Genomic DNA, 23,583 nt, shown 5'->3' with positions numbered 1-23,583 from the left:
ATGATAGTGAATTGAAGTTTCATCTTGCAAGCTGGAGACAAAGTTAGGTGTCACCGTAATAGACTTCCACAAGGATTGGTTCTAGCTTCTGTCATTTTCAGCTTGTATACTTATAACCTACCAACAAGAAAGGTTGATAAGTATGTATACACAGATGACATCTGTCTCACTAATGTGGATTATGATCTACACGATATGAAAGGCTCACTCAGCCAGGACATAAATACTCTGGCCACTTAATGTAAGTCTTCACTGATGAAAATAAGGGAATATAAGATAGGGGTCACAATCTTCCATCTCAACAATAACCCATTACACTCAATACTGAGGATCATTCATTCCCTTTCCAGATAGTTGTCACTTATTTAGGAGTCAAACTGGGCCGCCAGTCTAACACAGTGGTCTCCAAAGTTTTTTGATCGCGCACCCCTATCAGTAAAAAAATTTTGAGCACGCACCCCCTACCGCCCCAAGCAAAAGAAAAGCCGCCTGAACTGCCGAAGCAGCGCTCCTCCAGTGGCACTCCTCCTGCACGCACCCCACTTTGGAAACCACTGGTCTAACACACCAGTCCTATCTAGAATACTTAAAGAAAAAGATCTCTTCCCACAATGCTTTGATCCAGAAGCCTCCTGGGGAGTGGAGGCAAATGTTTAACAAATTTTAGTCCTGATACTGGTATTTGCTCCAGTGGAATATTATGCAGCAGAAGTCAGTATATGCATCTCTTTGATTTGGAGCTGAACACAGCCACCCATCTCACTGTGTTAAATGTGTTGGCTTAAATAGCTCCCTCAAAACTTCAATGAGATGCCATTACATCACAAAACTGAACACCCTTGCCCCGCCCCTCCTGTGAGGCCCCGCCCCCACTCACTCCATTCCACCCCGCCCCCGTTGCTTGCTCTCCCCACCCTCACTCACTCGCTCCTTTCCACTGGGGTGTCTCAGGGGGTTGGGGTGCAGGATGGGATGAGGGCTCCAGCAGGGGATGCGGGCTCTGGGGTAGGGCCAGGGATAAGGGGTTTGGGGTACAGGAGCGGGCTCTGGGCTGGGGGGGTGCAGCCAAGGGGTTCAGAGTATGGGAGGGGGCTCTGGGCTGAGGCAGGCGGTTGAGGAGTGGGAGAGGATAGGGACTCTGGGTTGGGGGGTATGGATTCCAGGGTGGGGTCAGAAATGAGGGGTTCAGGGTGTGGGAGGGGGCTCCAGGCTAGGGCAGGGGGTTGGAGTGTGTGGCGGGGGCAAGGGCTCCAGCTGGGGGTGTGGGCTCTGGTGTGAGGGCAGGGATGAGGGGTTTAGGGTGCAGGAGGGTGCTCCAGGCTGGGATCGAGGGGTTCAGAGGGCGGGAGGGGGATCAGGGCTGGGGCAGGGGGTTGGGGCTCGGGGTTGGGGCATGGGCTTACCTCCAGGTCAGTGGTGCAACGAGGCTAAGGCAGGCACCCTGCCTGTCCTGGCTCCGCGCTGTGCCCCGGAAGCAGCCAGCATGTCCAGCTTCGAGGCAGGGGGGCTAGGAGGCTCCAAGTGCCGCTCTTGCCCGCAGGCACTGCCCCACAGCCTCAACTCCCATTGGCTGTGGTTCCTGGCCAATGGGAATGCAAAGCCTGTGCTCAGGGCGAGGGCAGTGCGCGGAGTCCCATGGCCCCCCCACCTCTGCACCTGCTGGCTGCTTCCAGGGTGCAGCGTGGTGCTAGGACAAGTAGGGACTAGCCTGCCTTAGACCCACAGCACTGCCGACCGAACTTTTAATGGCCCAGTTGGTGGTGGTGACTGGAGCCACCAGGGTCTCTTTTCGACCAGGCGTTCCAGTTGAAAGCTGGCAACCTGGCAACCCTAGGTTATCATATTATTTCCTGCCTATGTACTGGAACGTTTCCTTTCTTAAGTTCTGAGGTCCAGATCCCCAAAGGTGGTTAGGTGCCTAAGTTGTATTTTTAAGTGCCGTTGTGATCCACAAAATCCCCGCCCAGCTGCCATGTAATTCTGTAGGCACTTAAATTCACTTGGGTCCTAAGATTTTGCAGTAGAAGTTTCCTAGGTGCCTATGGTTCTGGGCATGCACACTGCTGCCTCCCTCTAGATGCCTAGACACTTATCTCCCACCTACGCCCCAGAGTGATCCATGAACCAGGGGAAGTTAGGTGCTCCTCCACCTAGCTCACATGTGGGGCCCAATCCAGTAGGCATGCTCAAAGGCTGTCTAACTCCAAACAAAACAACCAGAGGAAGACTACCTCCCTCATAATCTTTAGCTCAGTGGTTACCGCACTCAGCCAGGATATAGGAGACCCCCAGTACAAGTCTCCCTCCCTAGGAATATCCCACCTCTCAGGAGAGTGCTGTCACCACTGGGACACTCAGATATTCAGGTTCCCTCAATTCCTCCTGTTTAAGTTGTTCCTCTTTAATTAAATAATTACATATTAATTGGGCCAAAGAATGAGTCTGAATGACTCTACAGCTCTAGTTAGAACACTCACTTGAGAGGTGGCAGATCCCTTATCCTCATGAGGCAGAGTGGGGATTAAACTGGTGGTCTCCCACATCCTCAGTGAATGCTCTAACCATTGGGCTAAAGATAAGGAAGTTCCTCCCCCTCCACTACCACAGCCTCTGAGCATGCCTACCAGATCGGGCTCCATATGCAAGTTAGGCAGAGGCACTCATCTTCCCCAGGATTGTGGGTCACTTGCAGAGATAGGCACCTCCCTGCAGCCCAGACTTAGGCACCTCTCTCTGTGAGTGGTAAACAGTGAAGAGCACAGGTCGTTGATTCAGAGTGATCTAGGTTGCTTGGTAAAGCGGTCGCAAAGCAAACAATGTGTGGTTTAGTAATGTTAAATGTAAATGTAAATATCTGGGAACAAAAAAATGTAGACCTTACTGACAGCATAGGCGATACTATCCTGGAAAGAAGTGACCGTAAAAACCATTTTGTGATCATGGTGGATAATCAGCTGAACATGAGCTCCCAGCATGATACTGTTACCAAAAGAGCTAATGCAATCCTGGGATGCATAAACGGGAATCTCAAGTAAGGGTAGAGAGGTTATTTCCCCTCTCTATTTGACACCGGTGTGATCACTGCAGGAATACTGTCTGCGTCCAACTCCAGTGCCCACAATTCAAGAAGGATGTTGATAAATTGGAGAGGGTTCAGAGAAAAGTCACAAGACTGATTAAAGGATGACAAAACTCACGTTATGGTGACTGAGCTCTTTGAGTCTATCTATTTAGCTTAACAAAGAGAAGGTTAAGGGGTGACTTGATTACAGTCAATAAATACCTACACGGGGAACAAAATATAACAGACTACTCTTTCATCTAGCAGAGAAAGGTATAACAAGATCCAATGGGCAGGAGTTGAAGCTAGACAAATTCAGACTAGAAATAAGGCATAAATTTTTAACATGTGGAGGTAATTAACCATTGGAACAATTTATCGAGAGTCATGATGGATTCTCCATCACTAACAATTTTTAAATCAAGATTGGCTGCTTTTCTAGAATATATGAACTAAGCATTATTTTGGGGAAGTTCTATAGCCTGCATTGTAGAGGAAGTCAGACTAGAGGATCACAAAGGTCCCTTCTGGCCTTGGAATCTATGAATTGTTTTCACTTTTGGCAGACAAAATCCCATCTTTTATGATAAATTAATATATACTTACTATATTTTAAGCATACGGACATGTTGTTGCAAGTGTGGACAGAAATGGCTGACTCTGTGCAGTATTATCTATTTCACATCTGGTTGCACAGGTTGAATGAGCTCACAAATTGGCCTGTTTCTTGTTCATAGAGGGATTCTTAGAGTTTGCAATCACTTTGCAGTTTTCAGAATCTGAACCAGCTGGAATACAAACCAAATGCTGCTCTCAGTTTCACTCATGCAATCCCACTGGAGCCAACAGAGCGATAAGACAATGAATGTGGCCCCATATGTTTATCCAAACAATTTTTTACTACTGGGAAGGTGAATAACAAAGTCACATGATTAAAATTATGGGGCTAATAGCCATTTGTAATAAACACCTTGCTTGGCCCTGATTCTCCTCCCACTTTCACCAGTGCAAGTGAAGAATCACTCAGTTGAAGTCAGCGTGAAGTGAGTCAGATGAGAATCAGACTCCTTGGGTCGAATATCACACTTCTATCCATTTAAGCCTTTTACCTTGATTCTCATTATGGAGTTTCCTTTCCATAAATGCTTGGCAATGTCACAGTCTCTCTCTTTTTCCATCTTCATTGTGTACAGATTTACAGAGAAATTACACAAGCACTTTGAAGAAGCTGCCAAGAATGACTCTGTTATAACAAGTATCACATTTCATGGGCTTCTCAGCCAGATTTATCATAACAGGAGCAAAATCATCCCCTCAGACACTGTGGGTGGAAGGCAGAAGAGTTTAGCAGATCCAGGCAAAGAACAGATTGGATTCTGGAGGGGACACAAGAAGGAATTTTTCCTTTTTGGTATTATTCCAACCTTCCCCCACAGAAACACCTCCATGAGAGCTTCAGGTTGCCTGACAACTGTAGGTGGGAAATGGACAGGCAAGACCATCTGGTTTTTTCCCTCCCCCAAATCCACAGGGTTTGCTTGCCTAATCTGCACTGAATAGGTCAGCATACCCAGTAAATTTATTCTTCATGCTCACACACCTCCTAAAATAGTACTATAGGAACAAAAGTCACTGGTTGAACCCACGGTAGCACAGCTCCATTGAAGCTATGCTGCCATGCACCTGAAAAAAGGCTGAAGGGAAATGGGACTGGTGGCAGAATGGAAGCAAAAGGCCTCCTTTCCTTTCCTTTGATCCCAGGGTGGGTAGGGGCCCAAACAACCCCCAGCATAATTTAGAGCAGCCTACTTTAAAGTACGTTACCTTCAGCCATTAGCTGTAGATCTGGTGGAGTTATGTGTGCTCCATTACTTCCCTGACATGCCCCTATGTATAACTCAAGACCATTGAAGTCGATGGAAAAACTCAAGCCGCAAATGGTTATATCTGGAAATAGGAGAGAGCGTGGGCTATCATGGCAGAGAGAAAGGAGGGTCAGGGCAAAACTGGGAGGCAAGATCAAATCAGTATCTTAGATGCCTATATACAAATGCGAGACGTATGGGTAATAAGCAGGAAGAACTGGAAGTGCTAATAAATAAATACAACTATGACATTGTTGGCATCACCGAAACTTGGTGGGATAATACACATGATTGGAATGTTGGTGTGGATGGGTACAGCCTGCTCAGGAAGGATAGACAGGGGGAAAAGGGAGGAGGTGTTGCCTTATATATTAAAAATGGACTGAGGTGGAGATGGACATAGGAGATGGAAGTGTTGAGAGTCTCTGGGTTAGGCTAAAGGGGTAAAAAACAAGGGAGTCTACTATAGGCCACCTAACCAGCTGGAAGAGGCGGATGAGGCTTTTTTTAAACAACTAACAAAATCATCCAAAGCCCAAGATTTCGTGGTGATGGGGGACTTCAACTATCCAGATATATGTTGGGAAAATAACACAGTGGGGCACAGACTATCCAATAACTTCTTGGGTTGCATTGCAGACAACTTTTTATTTCAGAAGGTTGAAAAAACTACTAGGGGGAAAGCTGTTCTAAATTTGATTTTAACAAATAGGGAGGAACTCGTTGAGAATTTGAAAGTAGAAGGCAGCTTGGGTGAAAGTGATCATGAAATCATAGAGTTCATAATTCTAAGGAAGGGTAGAAGGGAGTACAGCAAAATAGAGACAATGGATTTCAGGAAGGCGGATTTTGGTAAGCTCAGAGAGCTGATAGGTAAGGTCCCATGGGAATCAAGACTGAGGGGAAAAACAACTGAGGAGAGTTGGCAGTTTTTCAAAGGGACACTATTAAGGGCCCAAAAGCACCACATTTCAAGAAAGATGTGGAGAAATTGGAGAGGGTCCAGAGAGGAGCAACAAGAATGATTAAAGGTCTAGAGAACATGACCTATGAAGGAAGGCTGAAAGAATTGGGTTTGTTTAGTTTGGAAAAGAGAAAACTGAGAGGGGACATGATAGCAGTTTTCAGGTATCTAAAAGGGTGTCACAAGGAGGAGGGAGAAAACTTGTTCATCTTAGCCTTTAAGGACAGAACAAGAAGCAATGGGCTTAAACTGCAGCAAGGGAGGTTTAGGTTGGACATTAGGAAAAAGTTCCTAACTGTCAGGTTGGTTAAACACTGGAATAAATTGCCTAGGGAGGTTGTGGAATCTCCATCTCTGGAGATATTTAAGAGTAGGTTAGATAAATGTCTATCAGGGTTGGTCTAGACAGTATTTGGTCCTGCCATGAGGGCAGGGGACTGGACTCGATGACTTCTCGAGGTCCCTTCCAGTCCTAGAATATATGAATCTATGAATCATTCCTACTGATACCGCTTTGAAATTAACCAGGCCATTATGTTAAAGTGTTACTGATTTTATTGTCACTTAACTGTTAGCTTTACCCATTTTCTGTTTCCTATCTAATTAGTGACCCAACACTAGACTAATTGAGCTAGAGTTGTGCTAAATATGTATCAAGATGTTCATTTGCATAATAAGTAACAGTGCACATCAATCTTAGCATACTCCTGGGAAAAGTTATCCCATCACTTCAATTAGAACCAGACAGACTTCTAACAGACTTATTTTGGAATGTGACTACTATATAACATATTACATTTAAAAACTATTAACTGCATTTAACACACACCTCTACCTTGAAGACCTATCTCCAAACTCTCACAGAACTCTGTATCTAGCACATCAATCTAGGCATGGACAGCACATTCATCATCATGGTATCTCAGCACTCTCCCTATGTTTATGATGTGTCTGTCTTTTTGCAAGAAGCGGTGATTATTATTGTAGTGGGAATGACCCCAACAGTTTCATTGAAAATATGGAGCAGATAGTAAAAATGATGTGGATAAAATAAGAATGGACTTTTAAAAAATTTTGCCCATTAAGGTCCTGAGCCAAATGCCTTTGAAGTCAATGGAAAGAGTTAGTGACAGTCTCTCCATTGACTTCAGTGGCCTTTGGATCTTCCCCCAAGACTCCAATCCAGCAAAGGGATCTGCAAGCAAGCACCTTTACTCCCACTGAAGTCAGCAGGATGCTGCATGGCAGTAATGGTCCAAGCCTGTCATAATCTCAGCAAGATCTGGGCCTAAAGTTTGGAGTGAACGGCTCAAGATTTTGGCTCCATCTGAATTTAAACGGGAAGAAAAAATTCTTTGGGTTTGGTTTTTTAATCTAACCTGGAAACAAAATAATGTTGAGAGGAAGAATGATACAGTGATTAAGGAGCTAGTCTGGAACTCGGGTGACCCAGGGTCAGTTCCCTGTTCTGCTATGAGCTTCCTGCAAGACCTCAGACAAGTCACTTAGGTCTCTGTCTACACTATGCATTAGTGCCCCCTCATGCTTTGGCCACCATTCCAGAGGACATGATTCCATGCTGATGACACTTGTTAAAAAAATAATGTGTTAATTAAATTTGTGACTGAATTCTTTGGGGGCAGAATTGTATGTCTCCTGCTCTGTTTTACCCAAATTCTGCCAAATATTTCGTGTTATAGGAGTCTCAGATGATGACCCAGCACATGTTGTTCGTTTTAAGAACACTTTCACTGCAGATTTGACAAAACGCAAAGGTGGTACCAATGTGAGATTTCTAAAAATATTTACAGCACTTCATCCAAGGTGTAGGAATCTGAAGTGCCTTCCAAAATCTGAGAAGGATGAGGTGTGAAGCATGCTTTCAGAAGTCTTCAAGGAGCAACACTCTGATGCGGAAACTACAGAACCCGAAACACCAAAAAAGAAAATCAACCTTCTGCTGGTGGCATCTGATTCAGATGATTAAAATGAACATGCGTCAGTCCGCACTGCTCTGGATCATTATCCAGTGGAACCCATCATCAGCATGGACATATGTCCTCTGGAATGGTGGTTGAAGCATGGAGGGACATATGAATCTTTAGCGCATCTCGCACATAAATATCTTGCTATGCCAGCTTCAACAGTGCCATGTGAATGCCTGTTCTTACTTTGGGGTGACATGGTAAACAAGAAGCGGGAGCATTATCTCCCACAAATGTAAACACATTTGTTTGTCTGTGCATTTGGCTGAACCAGAAGTAGGACTGAGTGCACTTTTGGGCTCTAAAGTTTTACATTGTTTTATTTTTAAATGAAATTATTTTTCGTACATAATTCTACATTTGTAAGTTGCACTTTCATGATAAAGAGATTGCACTACAGCAGTTGTATTAGGTGAATTGAAGAATGCTATTTTTGTTTTACATTTATTTTTTATTACAAATATTTGCACTATAAAAAAGTGAGCACTGTACACTTTGTATTCTGTGTTGTAACTGAAATCAATATATTTGAAAATGTAGAAAACATCCAAAAATATTTAAATAAATGGTATTCTATTATTGTTTAACAGAGCAATTAATAGTGTGATTAATTGCGATTAATTTTTTTAATTACTTGACATCCCTAGTAGAAAACAATGTTTAAAAATACTTTAGGGAGGAAAAACTGACTTAAAAATTGACAAAACCACCAATATTAAACAAAGTAAATAGGTAGGTAGGCCAGGGTTTGGAATTTCAATTCTGCTTTAATTTCTAGCGAGCTCAGTCCTAATTTTTGCCAGCTAGCCTCAGAGCAGACAACTGACAGCAGAGATGTTTCTCACATCTACAGGGGTTCTCCCTTGAGAATAGGGTTGAGGCTTATGGGAAGTTTGCATATGCCATCATTCTTCTGTGGATAAATATAGACCTTCAGTCTCCAGGGTTATTAATCTTGCACCTTCTACAAGCCTGTAAATCTTCATGAAAGGCTGTAAAATAACCCAAGTCTTGCAGGTAGTACCTCACAGCCTCTTTAGAGAGCATCTATTTGCTTATTTCATGGAGATCCCCTGCCTCTACCTGCTCGTCCCACTGATATCTGTATAGTTATGGTGATAGTCATTTGACAATGGTAAAGAGTCACAAAATCACAATGGTAAAGATTCACCTTTTGAAACTGAAGGAGGAAATTTATCAGACTAAGGAAAATAATGCTATCCCTAAGCTGTTCCGTCTCTACTTCATCCTAGAGCTCCTGTTCCCTCCCCTCTCCTGCTACAGATCCTCACATCTCATACATCCAGTCTCATATGAATATGCCTCAAACTCTTCTGGTTGATCTTCAGAAGCTGTTACCTTGACAATTGCCATATCATGGAATGCCTCTAGGTTTATGCATTCAGCATTGTTGACAAGCCATTAAGCACATCCCCAACAGAGGGCTGGTAATTGGAGAAAGGAAAATTCCCAAATGCAGGACAGAGGCCTGGTCTCCACTACAAAGTTTTGGTGGCATAACTATGTTGGCTAGGATAGCAGAAAAAAAAAATCACATATTCACCAACATAGCTATGCCAGCCAAAGTCCTAGTATAGGAGTTACACTCACAGGCGTGTCCTTTTGCTGATGAAGCTTATGTTGTTCATGGAGCTGGTTTAACTATGCTAGTCAAACAACTCATTTTGTTGGTATACGCTGCATCTCCACTGGCAAAGCATCTGTAGTGCAGATAAGGCTAAAGACACCAACATGTTGATGCTAACCTTTAAAAACCCCAGAGGTGGAAGACTCAAAGAGCCACACAGAAAGTTTTGGCCACCAGAGGGGAAGGGGAAGAGGAAGGACCAGCCAAAATCAGAAGGTGAGGTGCTAACAAAAGGCTCCTTGTCTGAGGAGATAAGCCATACACTGCAACAGAAGGACCCTGGATGGCCCCAGAGGACTCTGACCCCAGCCCAAGAAATGCTCTGGAGTGGTGAGGAAACTGGGAAAGGGAAATGCATGTAGGATTTATTTTTGTATTTTTTGTGTGATTATGTTATGGGCAATGGTGCTAGGATCCATTTGCAAAGTGTCTGTGCATTTTGTGCATACCTTGTGCCCCTTGATGAGGTAAACTGCAGACCCAGAACACCCACACAGCGGGAGTCTGGGACAGGGCATGTTTCAGCTGTGGAGGGAAGCTGAGGGGTCAGCACTGGTCCAGGGGCTGGGTAGTGAGCTGTGTGGTTACAACTCTTGTGGGGTGGGGACACGGGTGCTGGACAGAGGAGTCATATCTGGAGTGTGCTTCTAGAGGCCCCAAGATATGAACACTGTCTGAACTCCTTTCAGACTCCGGAGGCTTAACACACACAGGGTATGTCTACACTACGGGATTACTCCGAATTTACAGAATTCGATTTTTGGCAACCGATTGTATAAAGTCGTGTGCATGCGGCCACACTAAGCACATTAATTCGGCGGTGTGCGTCCATGTACCAAGGCTAGCGTTGACTTCCGGAGCGTTGCACTGTGGGTAGCTATCCCATAGCTATCCCATAGTTCCCGCAGTCTCCCCCGAACATTGGAATTCTGGGTTGAGATCCCAATGCCTGATGGGGCCAAAAATTTGTCGCGGGTGGTTATGGGTAAATGTCATCAGTCAATCCTCCCGCCGTGAAAGCAATGGCAGACAATCATTTCGCGCCCTTTTCCCTGGATTGCCCGGGCAGCCGCCATAGCACGGCAACCATGGAGCCCGTTCAGCCTTTTTCCACTGTCACCGTATGTCTACTGGATGCTGCTGACAGACGCGGTACTGCAGCGCTACACAGCAGCATCCCCTTGCCTTTGCAAGTTAGCAAAGACGGTTACCAGCCATACTGTACCATCTGCTGCTGTCATGGGTGCTCCTGGCTGGCCTCAGTGAGGTCGGTCGGGGGCGCCTGGACAAAAATGGGAATGACTCCCCAGGTCATTCTCTTCTTTAAGTTTTGTCTAATGGAGAGTCAGTCCTGTCTAGAATATCAGGCAAGCCTACTAAAGAACCAGAGAGGCAAACGGCCGCTCCGGGTCAGAGCCCCAGACATCCCGCAGAAATGATGAGCTGCATGCCATTCTAGGGGTTGCCCCTACAACAACCCCACCCGTTGCTTCCCTCCTCCCCCACCCCTCCTGGGCTACCTTGGCAGTTATCCCCCCTTTTGTGTGATGAAGTCATAAAGAATGCATGAATTTGAAACAACACTGACTTTATTGCCTTTGCAAGCAAAGATCAAAGGGGGGAGGGGAGAGGAAGGGAGGGCGGTTGGCTTACAGTGAAGTCGAGTGAACCACCATTCTGCACTTGCTCAGCCTATAGTTGAAAATGTGAATCTGTGATAAGCACTAGGATAGAGGCACAGGCAGGACTGAATCTCCATTTGTGTGTGGGCCTTTGGTTGACACTGGTAAAATACAAAATGTCCCAGGATATGTATGTTGGGGGACAGTTCTAAACGGCAGCTTTATTTTTTTATTTGCAGCAAAATGTAGAGGTCTAAGTATCTGATTGTGAGCCCGGGGAGCAAGGGGTAGGCTGGGGTAGGTGCGACTGAGCGGTGCTGCTGACTGGGAGAGCAGCCTGAGGCAGAAGCCTCCAGCTGGCATGATATTCTCCATTACTGAATCTCCATTACACAAAACTTAAAGAAGAGAATGACCTGGAGTCATTCCTTTTTTTGTCCAGGCGCCCCCGACCGACCTCACCGAGGCCAGCCAGGAGCACCCACAGGACGAAGATGATGGTTACCAGTCATACTGCACCGTCTGCCATCCGCAAGGCAAGGCAAGGGGATGCTGCAGTGTAGCGCTGCAGCACTGCATCTGCCAGCAGCATCCAGTAGACACACGGTGACAGTGAAAAAACGCGAGAAACGATTTTTCCCCTTTGCTTTTACGGGGGGAGGTGGGGGCTGACAACATATACCCTGAACCACCCGCAACAATGTTTTTGACCCTTCAGGCATTGGGAGCTCAACCGAGAATTCAAATGGTTTTTGGAGAGTGCGGGAACTGTGGGATAGCTACAGTCGTCAGTCACCCCTCCCTCCGTGAGTGTCCATTTGATTCTTTGGCTTTCTGGTACGCTTGTCTCAGCTCCTTAAGTTTCACGCAGCACTGTGTTGAGTCCCTGTTGTGGCCTCTGTCCATCATGGCCTTGGAGATTTTTTCAAATATTTTGGCATTTCCTCTTTTGGAACGGAGTTCTGATAGAACAGATTCATCTCCCCATACAGAGATCAGATTCAGTATTTCCCGTACGGTCCATGCTGGAGCTGTTTTTTTATTCTGGCTGTGCTGATGAGCTCTGCATGGTCATCTGTGCTGATCAGCGCTCCACGCTGGGCAAAGAGGAAATTAAATTCAAAAGTTCGTGGGGCTTTTCCTGTCTACATGACCAGTGCATCCGAGTTCAGATTGCTATCCAGAGTGGTCACAATAGTGCACTGTGGGATAGCTCCCAGAGGCCAATACCGTCGAATTGCGGCCACACTAACCCTAGTTCGAAATGGCAATGTTGATTTCGGCGCTACTCCCCTCATTGGGGAGGAGTACAGAAATCGATTTTAAGAGCCCTTTATGTCGAAGTAAATGGCTTCGTTGTGTGGACGGGTGCAGGGTTAATTCAATTTAACGATGCTAAATTCGAACTAAACTCATAGTGTAGACCAAGCCACAGGATCCAGTGGTGGGATCCCTTCCCAGTCTGGTGAGTGGGGCGCTCAACTGGACCTGTGACACGGGCCCATGAGACAGTTCTCACCTGACTTAATTTTAATACATTTTTCAGATAAAATAAGTCTGTTGACTTGCAGTCCAGAGATAGTCAGAGACTCGAGTGAGACTTTAAGATGTATTTTAAGTCTTGTACAGTTCTTGGTTTATTTCTAACTAGAATCTGCTCGCCATTAGTTGAAAGACAAGGAGCCAAAATCCAATATCAGCTATGCCTCTGCACTGAGATTGCATGATTGTAAGTTAGTCAAACTGAGCATCCTGGTCCATATTCCGCTCTATGTTCTTATTCAAATAAAAATGTCATTTGACTAACTCACCTTCCCCCCTATATCCCGGCCCAAATGAAAAAGTTCTTAGTTAAGGGATGAAATTTCACTTTTTTTTTTAAATAAATACAATTTCTAATGTTACAGATTGCATGTTGCTTACCAACAAGCAAAGTTAAAGTAGCAAGGCCACAAAGAAGCTTTAACTCCCCCTCCCTGCCCCAAACAAATAAAGAGGTAGTCATACCAGTACCAGTCAGAAGGGGCCATTGTTAAGTATTGCAGTAAATGGATCCATTGTGACAGTGGTGTGAAATCCATTTCAGGATGTGACATTGAATTAGAAGAACTTTTAGTTGGGTTGCCAACCACTTATTCACAAGGGAGAAATCTTACGGTATAAAATGACAGTGTGCTCTCCTTTCTGACACTTCTATTTTGATGCTTTTTACTGTTTTTTTTTTTTTTTTTTCAAAATTACCAGGGATCCTAGAAATCTGTTTCCCATGGAAAATGCAGAATTTGCGTTTTTACAGAGAATCTTTAGTTTTTACAATAAAAAACACATTAACTATTAACAAAATTTTCCTTATAGTACCAGGGCCACTTATTGAATGTGCACAACCTCCCCCCGTTGTGATTAATTTTTGAATGTGCTTTAAATGTACAGCGGAACCCCATTTATCTAATCTAATTGGGACCAGGGCCAGATCATATCATCAACAATTGAGATAATCAGGAGAATTGGCAAAGTGCTTTCTATCCCTTATTTTAAGATGGGTGCGGGGCACGTCTAGGGTGGTCAGCCACTGCCCGAGCCCCAGTCACCTGGGGCTGACCGCCTGAGCCCCAGCCACTGTCAGCCCTGGGCGGCTGCTGGTTCAGTTGGTACCGAGAGCTAGATAATGGAGGCTCAGATAAACGGGGTTCTACTGTATATGGATAACAATATATTGTGACTGGGGAAACTAAAGTTTAGCATTTCATTTTTATCACAGAAAAACATAGATTTTTATTTTTTTTTAAATCAGAAAATTTTGTTTTATCAAGGAAAACTAGGATCTCTGAAAATGACTATAAGAAATGCTAGTGAACAGCCTGCTAGTAACCAGTCTGCTAATCTGAAAAAGCAAAGACTAAGTAAAACAATAGGAAAATGTGTATTTATAGCTGGACACAAGATTCATTGTCTATTTGGAAGATTGTGGCTAATATAGTTGCGGTACCTCTTGAGAATTAGATAAGAGTTCCAGGTGTGAAATTACTTTTGATATTTGGATAATTAAATTACTGTATGAGAAATTCATGCTGACACTTGTGAATTTAGATGCTGATACAGTACAGATTTAAACTGAAATGCGAGAAACCTTTAAAGTCAAATAAGTTTAGAGACACGTGAATTACATGAATACTGCATTTTCTTTACAATGAAGCATGATCACAAGAGAATTGTTTTCTTCAAAACCTATTTCTGTTATGTGATGCATAAGTGATTATAAGTATCTACAGTAAATTAAAAGTGTAATACTGGTCTTAATTTATTACCAGCCTCACTAAGGCATTCATGGATTCCCCTCTACCCTCTTTATACTGTATGAATTTGCATTACAGTATCACAAGGGAATTTGCAGAATGAAATGCAGGATTTCAGAGGCATTTATTGGAGTGTATGGAAGGCTGTCACAGGGTCCACTCACAGCTAGTGGTGCCTGGGGATTAGTTCCTTCCAGGTGCTGCACCTGCCACCTTCCACCTCCCTACCCATCATCCTCTCTCACTCTGCAGCCCCTCCTGTTCCAGGAGCTGCAGGTTGATCTTTGTGACTGGGCCCTCCGGCCAGATCACTAGGGTCCTCCCCTTCCAGAGTGTCAAAGACTTTCAGGGCAGACTGTCCTAAGCAGTCCACTCTCCACTGCTTGATCTGTGCCACTTCCCCAGTGGCTGATAGGGGAACCTGGGCCCGTTTCCACCTCTACTACGTTTCCACCTCAGGGAGCCTCTCTTCAGTGACCAAGGACCATACTATCCTATGCCTCGCTGCTTTCCTCCCTTTCTAGCTCTTCTCCCTCTCTGGGTTTACCAACTCCCTCCTCCCAGGGAGTAGCTGTAAGCTACTTGCCTCTATAGTCCCAAACACACATCCCTTCTCCCAGGGAGTGGCTACAGGTTACTTCCCTGCAGCCCCCCTCTGGGATTTATACAGGCCCCTCCTATTCCTGTCCAGGTGAGACTCATTTAATTAATCTCTGCTCCCTGGCTGCTCCTCCTCCAGCTGCAGCCTGGGCAGTTAAATGGCCCAGCTAGCCAGCTTAACCCCTTCAGGTCTTGTGGGGTTGGATACCCCATCACAAAGGGAATGAATTCATATTATGCAGAACCCTGGAAACCACCATAGTCATGAAGAGTCAGTTCCTGAGAGGTGCTAAGCACCTGCAATACCCCTTGAAATCACCAGGAGTTACTGATGTCCAGCTCATCTCAGAATCAGACCCAAGAATAAAAAGTTTCTCCCCACCCCCTCACAGACATATTTATAGATTTTTCTGAGTATGATGCTGAGTACATTTACTCTGAGCTACTTTGTGGATAATTCTTTGGAGATGAGGCTTTCAGAAATTGTAATGGTGTGTTTTTTTGCTCGTTAAAAAAACAACAACACCTCCCTTAAGGTATGGGATTTTTTTGTTTGTTTTGGATAGTCTCATATTTTGACCTTCTGGTCATTTTTGTTGGTGGAGGAGGAGGAAGAGAGGACTCCAATAGTAGATGCGTCTCTGGCTCAGACAGTCTTTGGCCCTTAAATTGTGCAGAACAAAACAAAAAACAAAAACTAAGGAACAATCAACAGTAGCAGAAGAAAAAACTCAGAACTGACTGGGAAGAGAAGGGTCATTTCTGTAACAGAGATTTTTTTCACAGCTTTAGTCCCATTGAACAACAGTTCTATTTAAAAAGTCAAAGTGGGTCTCTGAAATGAGAATGTCTCTTATACTAGTGCAGGAGCAAATTCAGTATGGTTTTATTACTTGGTGCAAGGCAGAAGTTCTACAATCCAGATCTTCAAACAGAGGCTTAGCAACTTTTTACCATTGGCTGTCTCTTTACGTCTGATTTTTCCATTAATAAAAATGTATGGAGAGTTTTGTTAAATGCTTCTAATTATTTTTCTAATGTAAAATGAATGTTGAAAGGGATGAGTGCAAAACTGGTGTAAATGAGAATGTCGGAAGGTGAAAGTCTAATCACAACATAAGCAAAATAACATTACGATATAGTAAAGAACCAAGGATTGGAAAGTAAGGGCTATTCATTCCTTATACAGCATTAAAGCCCACACTTGCAATACTACATGCAAGTTGGACACCCCAGTAACGAGAATGATACTGAAAATCAGAGGCAACTCAGTGAAGAGCTACTAAGGTGATAAAGGACTTGTAGATAGAGACATAAAATTCTATGACTTTCCTCAACACATATAGCTTAGAGAAAAGAGGTTATGAGAAGTCTGCAAAAACTTAAAAGGGTGTCTGCATTGGAGAGAGAAAGGAGCTTTTCTGGTCATGTCAGACAGCAGAATTAGGTATAGTAGTCTGCTTAAAAGAATTTATAATCAACATCAGGAAACATTTTTCTTTAATAGTAAGAACAATTAGAATGTGGACTACTCGTGAGGTCACTGGAAATATTTAGAAGTCACCTAGATAAAGTTTATCTATCGAAAACATTCCTCCATGCTGCAGTGTGAAGGGTGGACTAGATCAGTGATTCTCAAATTAGGGCCGCCATTTGTTCAGGGAAAGCCCCTGGTGGACCGGGGCGGTTTGTTTACCTGCTGCGTCCGCAGGTTCGGACGATCGCAGCTCCCACTGGTCGCGGTTCGCCGCTCCAGGCCAATGGGAGCTGCAGGAAGCAGCGTGGGCCGAGGGACGTACTGGCCGCCGCTTCCCACAGCCCACATAGGCCTGGAGCGATGAACCGCCGCCACTGGGAGCTGCGATCGGCCGAACCTGCGAACGTGGCAGGTAAACAAACCGGCCCAGCCCGCCAGGGGTTTTCCCTGAACAAGCGGCAGCCCTAAGTTTGAGAACCACTGACTAGATGACTAATTGTTGTTTTCCATACACATTATCTACCAATGAGTGAGCAGACATAAAAAATTAACTGGTTTAGTGACTGTTAGTAGGGCACCGCACACACTATTTATTTTTCCTTTTTTTTTTTTTAACTTGATAGCCACCTGATTACAAGCAAAGTAGAAACACCTATTGATGCTGCTGGCAAATAGCATTAGACCCAAAATCCTAGTATTAATACCAGTATTGGATCTCTGGGGCACACTCTTTACACAGTGGTGGTCTGCATCCCATTCAGCCACATGCACTAGCTTCTTTATCTTCAACTTTTAGAGAAGAAGGATAATCTTGCATTTAAAGCATTGGAAAGACTCAAGAACTGGCTTCAATTTCTGGTTTTGTCATAGACTTCCTGTGTGACATTGTGCAAGTCACTGAGGCTAGGTCTACACTACCCGCCTGAATCGGCGGGTAGAAATCGACCTCTCGGGGATCGATTTATCGCGTCCCATTGGGACGCGACAATCGATCCCCGAATCGGCGCTCTTACTCCACCAGCGGAGGTGGGAGTAAGCACCGCCGACAGAAAGCCGCAGAAGTCGATTTTGCCGCCGTCCTCACAGCGGGGTAAGTCGGCTGCGATACGTCGAATTCAGCTACGCTATTCACGTAGCTGAATTTGCGTATCTTAAATCGACTCCCCCCTGTAGTGTAGATGTACCCTCAGTCTCTTTGTGCCTCAGTTCCCTAACTATAAAATGGGGATGATAGAATCACCACTCCCCATTAAACAGTAAGGTCTTTGAGGCAAGAATAACATTACTGTATATGTGTACAGCACCTAGCACAATGGGGCCATGTGTTCAGATGAGATCTCTAAGCACTAATGTAATATATAATTGTCATAGACTCACCATCCCATAGCACCTCCTCACAACAAGACTCAGCATTGCAGTCCCTCTGCATCACCCTCCTCCAGGCTCCTGTGGTCTGTGCAGTGGCTTTGCCCTTCAACCAGATCACACTAAAAATCCCATCCCTCTGGGGTAAGAAGGTCCAATCTCAAAAATTCTTGCCAGGCTCAATCTTCTGCAGAATTCTTCCTCACTGTATTACAGCATGCCAGAGGCCCAGCTTCTTCCAAGCTTTTTCCAAGCCACTAACATGCAGGTGAATGAGCCGGTGATCTTGTAGCTGATCTGGTTAGGTCCTGTGATGGTGTTGCTGGTGTAGATATGTGGGCAGAGTTGGCATCGAGGTTTGTTGCATGGGTTGGTTCCTGAGTTAGAGTTGTTATGGTGCAGTGTGTGGTTGCTGGTGAGAATATGCTTAAGGTTGGAGGGTTGTCTGTGGGCGAGGTCTGGCCTGCCTCCCAAGGTCTGTGAAAGTGAGGGATCATTGTCCAGGATGGGTTGTAGATCACTGATGATGCGTTGGAGAGGTTTAAGCTGAGGACTGTAGGTGATGCAACAAACCTCGATGCCAACTCTTCCCACATATCTACACCAGCAACACCATCACAGGACCTAACCAGATCAGCTACAACATCACCGGCTCATTCACCTGCATGTCGACCAATGTTATATATGCCATCATGTGCCAGCAATGCCCCTCTGCTATGTACATTGGCCAAACTGGACAGTCACTACGCAAGAGGATAAATGGACACAAGTCAGATATCAGGAATGGCAATATACAAAAACCTGTAGGAGAACACTTCAACCTCCCTGGCCACACAAGAGCAGATGTTAAGGTAGCCATCTTACAGCAAAAAAACTTCAGGACCAGACTCCAAAGAGAAACTGCTGAGCTCCAGTTCATTTGCAAATTTGACACCATCAGATCAGGATTAAACAAAGACTATGAATGGCTATCCAACTACAGAAGCAGTTTCTCCTCCCTTGGTGTTCACACCTCAACTGCTAGCAGAGCACCTCACCCTCCCTGATTGAACTAACCTCATTATCTCCATACTGATTTATACCTGCCTCTGGAAATTTCCATTACTTGCATCTGAAGAAGTGAGGTTCTTACCCACAAAAGCTTATGCTCCCAATACTTCTGTTAGTCTTAAAGGTGCCACAGAACCCTCTGTCACTATGGTTAAGAAAGCCTATCACCTTTATTTTGGCTGCAAAACTGGTGATCAGGACAAGAGGTGGGCCCCACACATATGCTGCAACACTTGTGCAACAAATCTTTGCCAGTGGTTGAACAGGAAAAGGAAATCTATGCCTTTTGCAGTGCCAATGATTTGGAGAGAGCCAACATATCAAACCAGCAATTGTTACTTCTGCCTGGTGCCTCCAGTTGGGAAAGTGTGTCAAAGAAGAAAAAGTGGACTGTGCATTATCCAAACATTCCATCAGCTATACGCTCAGTACCCCACGGAGAAGGACTGCCGGTTCCTGATGCACCAGAATCATTCTCACTTGAGTCAGACGAGGAAGAGGAAGAGGATGAAACTTCTGGTCCTGAACCATCAATGTCACAGGACCCACATTTTCTCCCATCCTCCTCCTCTGAACCACACCTCATAACACAGGGTGAACTGAATGACCTTGTCAGGGATTTGGAACTGCCCAAGAGTAAGGCAGAGCTGTTGGGCTCCAGACTACAGCAGTGGAATCTCCTGGCAGGTGATGTTAGGGTTTCCATGTTCTGTGACCGTCAAAAGGATCTTGTCCCATTCTTCTTCATGGAAGGTGATCTTGTAGCCTGTAACAACATCGATGGTGTGATGGCGGCCCTCAACATCGTTCACAATCCAGATGAGTGGAAACTGTTCATTGATTCATCGAAGACGAGCCTTAAAGCTTTTTTACTGCATAAGGGCAATGTTTTGCCATCAATTCCAGTTGGTCATGCAGTCCATATGAAGGAAACCTATGACAACATGAAACAACTTTTGAGGTGCATAAACTATGACCAACATCAGTGGCAGCTTTGTGGCGATTTGAAGGTTGTTGCTCTCTTGCTTGGTCTGCAGACCAGATACACAAAGTACTGCTGTTTTCTCTGTGAATGGGATAGTCGTGCAAGAGATTCCCACTACATCAAGAAAGACTGGCCACTCTGACAGTCATTGGAGCCTGGGAGGAAAAGTGTTCAGCATCCACCACTTGTTGAATCAAGGAAGATTTTGTTACCACCCTTACACATCAAGCTGGGTCTGATGAAGAACTTTGTCAAGGCCATTGACAAAACACAAGCAGTTTTCAAGTACCTCCATGGAAAATTTCCAAGGTTAAGTGAAGCTAAGATAAAGGAAGGTGTCTTTGTTGGTTCTCAGATTCGTGAACTTCGAGATGATGCATTTGATTCGAGATGATGCACTGCGTGGCAAGAAAAAGACGGCATGGAAAGCCTTCCAGTTAGTGGCAATAAATTTTCTCGGAAACAACAAGGCAGACAACTATAGGTTGTTGGTGGAAAACTTCCTCAAGGCATACAAAAGCCTTGGTTGCAACATGTCACTAAAGATACATTTTTTGCACTCTCATCTAGATTTTTTCCCACCGAACTGCGGAGCAGTGAGCGACGAGCACGGCGAGCAATTTCACCAGTACATTGCAACAATAGAGAAATGCTATCAGGGCAAATGGAGCCTATCAATGCTTGCAGACTATTGCTGGACAGTGACGAGAGATGCTCCATTTAATGACTACAAGAGACAAGCCAAGAAGCGACGAGTAGACACTGAATAGGACTAAACTACATAATAGTTTTTTGCCTTTTGTTTCATAATAAATTTTATTTATATAACCCTTTTGCTGATTTTTAAAGTGTTACATAAACAGGACAGGTGAAATATTATCATGTAAAGCAACCATAAACACATGAAAAGACCTAGGTTTACAATTTATGATTAAAACTCTATCATCTACACAATATACATAGACATAAAATGTAAAAACTTAAATATCTTAGAAACAGTAGCCAATCAGTTGTTTTAATTGTCATATTTGAATTCAGCACATCAAAATACATAATAAATAGCACATTTTATCTCTGAAGCAGACGACTTCTCAAAAATTGTAGACCAGTGTTATCAGTTCCTACTGATCGATTACAGATGATAAATGCCAGGTATGGAAGATAAGAAAGCAACAAAATGTCACCATTCTGGTGTGTATTTTTTAAAATATAAAAGGTATTATGGGGGAGCTGGCAGCAATCCCTGCAGTTAGGTTGCCTAACACTTTCCATTATAAAAAATGTTTGTGAATTTTTTTGACACACACTAAAACCTCCACTGTTTGCAGCTGGCCTTTGAAATGTGCTGGGGGAAAGCCTCCAGGCTAGATAGTTGCCTTTTCTTTGTCACATTAAATTCTGTTCAGGTTTTGCTGAGATTTAAACGTTTGAAAATCACATTTCCCTTCTCTCCCTTGCGTTCCTCAGGATACACTCTAAAAGGTTGGGCATACACTGCCACTGGTAAAAAAACAACAGCAGCAGCACCTATTGAATTGCCAGGGAAGGACGGGCGCAAGCCTGCCCACATATAAAGCCCCTCCCCACCCAGCCTAAGGCTGGGTCTACACTACCCGCCTGAATCGGTGGGTAGAAATCGACCTCTCGGGACGCGACAATCGATCCCCAAATCGACGCTCTTACTCCACCAGCGGAGCTGGGAGTAAGCACCATCGATGGGAAGCCGCAGAGGTCAATTTTGCCACCGTCCCTACAGCGGGGTAAGTCGCTGCGATACGTCGAGCCGTATCTTAAATCGACCCCCCCCCCCATAGTGTAGATGTAGCCTAAGGGGAGAAGCCACTGGACCCAGGCATCAAGAGAGTTTGAGAGGCAACAAATGATAAAACAGGGATGGGAGTGAGGTCATAGAGTCAAAATCAAGGAACCAGATGGTGATACTAAGCACAGAACCCTGGAAAGCACTCACTGCTCACAGGGAGCCACTGGACACGGCCCAGAGGAACTCTGCCTGGAGACATGACCTAAGGGAGGATCAGAAATATGCCCCACAGTCATCAGCAGCACATTGCATGGCAACACTTAGGCCAGGAGCTACCAAAGCTGCTAGGTACGGGGCGGCTAAAGAGTCAAGCCAGGCTCTCTTCAACCCCTTTGCACAAGCAGTCAATCTCTACCGCCTCCTCTGGAGGCATCGCATGGGGCAGGAGCTTCCCCACCTCAGCATCTTCATCCTCTTCATTTTGCAATGGTCACAACTAGGAGGAGCTATAGCGTACCTTGTGGCCAGGTCATTTATGGAAAACTCCCACAGACCTTAACACATCCAGCCTTCACAAAGATTTGTTCCAGGCTCAGCTGAGGGTGAACCACTCCCAGGCACAAACATTCGTGAAATTGCCTACATTAGCACAATCATATTACTGAACATATGTGACAACATGACTGAAAGTTGAAGTCTAGACAAGGCCCCTGTCTCCAAAAGTTAACCAACTCATTTTATTTAATTTATTTATTTATTCCTCTGTAAACCACTTTGAAATCTACTGATTAAAAGCACTATATAAGAACTAGGTATTATTGTAGGCTGCCATCTGCTTCACGGGATGCAGTGTAAGTGCAATGGTCACAACTGCTCATACAGAGGCCCATGCATAGTTACGCATATACATTTATATTTAATTTCAAGCAATAAATCTCAAAACAAGGAGGGATGGAGTCTACAAAGGCCCCTTCTGTCTGCGTGTTTGTCTTGTTAAAGATGTGGTTTTAGAACACCTCCTAACTAACATGTTCTAACAGTCACGTGTAGACAAGGCAGTGTAGACTTTGACATGTGATAAGGAATGCTTCAGGTAAGCCTGGTGAGCACACATTAAAGTCTACAGTGTCTTGTCCACACTAGACTTTTAGAACATGTTAGATAGGTGGTGTTAGAATATGCCTTTACATCCTAGGGCTGGTCTACACTACGTCGTTAGATCGACATTCCCCGTATTAGTTTGAATTTATAATGTGCTTGTCTACACTACAGAGTCCTTCTCGCTGACCTAACGGGCTTTTAACATCGATGCCTGTACTCTACCTCAATGAGAGGAATAGCGCTAGATTCGACCTTCCCCGGTCGAATTAGGGGTAGTGTAGCCACAGCACAGTGTATTTCAACTTGTTTGGCCTCCGGGAGGTGTCCCAGAGTGCTCCAATGTGTCTGCTCTGGACAGCACTTTCAACTCCACTGCACTTCAGCCAGGTAAACAGGAAAAGCCCTGGGAACTTTTGAATTTCATTTCCTGTTTGATCAGTGTGGAGAGCTGACCATGGCTGCCCAGGTACGCAAACGCGCTCCAGCGTGGAGCATACAGGAGACACTGGATCTGATTGCTGTGTGGGGAGAAGAGTCTGTGCAGGCAGAGCTCTGAACCAGCAGAAGAAATGCTGACATCTATGCCAAAATCACGCAGGGCATGAGAGAAGAAAGCTACACCAGGGACACAAAGCAGTGCTGTGTGAAAATAAAGGAGCTCAGGCAAGCCTACCAGAAGACAATGGAGGCGAATAGTCGCTCTGGTGCTGACCCACAGACATGCCACTTCTATGAGCAGCTGCATGCGATTCTAGGCGGGGACCAGACCAGTACCCCAACACTCTCCCTGGATATCTCCCAGGGG

The sequence above is a fragment of the Trachemys scripta genome, chromosome 2 (genome assembly GCF_013100865.1).
Source record: "Trachemys scripta elegans isolate TJP31775 chromosome 2, CAS_Tse_1.0, whole genome shotgun sequence".
Classification (NCBI taxonomy): Eukaryota; Metazoa; Chordata; order Testudines; family Emydidae; genus Trachemys; species Trachemys scripta.
This window is presented reverse-complemented; position numbering follows the sequence as displayed.